The sequence below is a fragment of the Kryptolebias marmoratus genome, linkage group LG15, assembly GCF_001649575.2.
Source record: "Kryptolebias marmoratus isolate JLee-2015 linkage group LG15, ASM164957v2, whole genome shotgun sequence".
Classification (NCBI taxonomy): domain Eukaryota; kingdom Metazoa; phylum Chordata; class Actinopteri; order Cyprinodontiformes; family Rivulidae; genus Kryptolebias; species Kryptolebias marmoratus.
In genome coordinates, this window is record NC_051444.1 from 29,098,599 (window position 1) to 29,100,342 (window position 1,744).

The 1,744-nt window shown below is 42.7% G+C and overlaps 1 protein-coding gene across 2 annotated transcripts in view; it reads left to right on the plus strand.

The window, feature by feature from the left end:
- The window catches only part of serinc4 (serine incorporator 4), a 40,815-nt gene that overhangs the window by 34,386 nt on the left and 4,685 nt on the right, over window positions 1-1,744 (plus strand). The gene's annotated exons all lie outside the window — the stretch shown is intronic.

Below are 1,744 nucleotides of genomic sequence, written 5' to 3' on the forward strand. Positions count from 1 at the left end.
GCTCCTGTTTACAGTCTGAGTGCTGGTCGATCCATGAACCCATCCACGAATTTGACGATAATCCAGGTAACTGCCTGGTCCAAACAGCAGAAATCCTGTTATCAAAAACCCAAATATAAAAGGAACCTCCACGTTGGTAGGTGCACAGTCTTCCACTCCTGCCAGGAATCCACTGTATATCCAGCGAGACATATCCCGAGACTGGACTCTCCTTCACCCAGTCGAGGAAATTGTATCAATTGCGTTGAGAAACCAGCTGATCAGATCCATATTCCTTAAAATTTTGGAAAATATGTAAAAAGAGTGACTCAGGACATACAATAGAAAATAAGTTCTTCCAAGTTAAATTCAAATTTAATTACAGTCAATTCAATCCAGTCATAACACAATACATTCACATACAGCACATTATGAAATGCCAAATTTCAAAAAGTTATTTTCAGAAACCAGCAGATTGTGTTGAATCTTCCTTTTGCCACACTCCCCAACCTGAGCAGCACATTGATGACAGTAGAAGGGAATGACTCCTTTTAAACAGAACGAAACCTCCAGCAGAACCAGGCTGTCTGAAAGGACAGCAAAGAGACACAAACACAGATGGATTGGTCCAGGTGTAGTTTCTATGGGAACAGAAACAAAGGAAAGTAGAAAGTTAATAATAAAGTTAAACAATAGCTGTATATACAAAAAATAGAGAGTAGAATGAGTAAAAAGGGCAGAGTGAAGAAATGTGGTCAATTTGTCCCCCAGCAGTCTAAGCCTATAGCTGCATAACTAAGGGATAGCTCAAGAAACCCAAGACAATCCTAACTAAACGACTGATCAAAAAGGAAAGACTTTCTTAAACCTAATCTTACAGGGTGTCAGCCTCACGGACAGAAACTGGAAGTTGGTTCCACAAGAGAGGAGCCTGAGAACTAAAAGCTCGGCCTCCTGTTCTAGTTTTAGAAACTCTAGGAACCACATGTAAACCTGCAGTCTGAGAGTGAAGTTCTCTGTTAGGAAAATATGGAAGAATAAGATCTTTAATATAAAATGGAGCTTGGTTGTTGAGAGCTTTGTATGCTTAAGTTTAAGAGTAAGATTTTAAATTATATTCTAAAATTAACAGGGAGCCACTGGAGAGAAGCTAACACTGGAGAAATACATTAAGAAAGATACCAAGATTTATTCACCAAAAATGGAAATGAATCTACTTGTGCCCCTTTTCCACCAGCTCTAAGGGTCCTGGCTCCACTCTACTCGGCTTGCTTTGCGTGCGTTTCCACTGGCATTTTTCCTAGGCCAATCCCTGCTTTTTTGGTCCTTGCTTTGGAGTAGGGGCAGTGGGCCAGCCCTGCTTTTGTGGGTGACACAAGCTTAGCTCCTGTTCACTCATTGGTCGTGGGTGTGGTCAGATTGAAGCGTAAGAAGAGCAAAGAAAACAACAATAGACAATTTTGGAACGGTAGCGAAGTAATAGGAGTATAAACAACAGCGTCAGCTTACCCTGCAACGTTTATGCCGTCTGCCCCCCAGCTGAAGGTGCTGTAAAGCCTGAAACCTCTGGCGGATAACAGCTGTCCTACTCTGTTCAACAATCGCGGCATCCAGAGCATTTCTTCCACTGTGCCTCTCTTCCTGAAGTCTCTGGAGAATCCCCATAAGTTTAAAAAACAGCAAGCACAGGGCCAAAGTTGTCCATAGTGCTTCCGTTGTCTCCACAAATGACGCCAAGATTCGGTAGGGACCCCCCCTCCCCCCC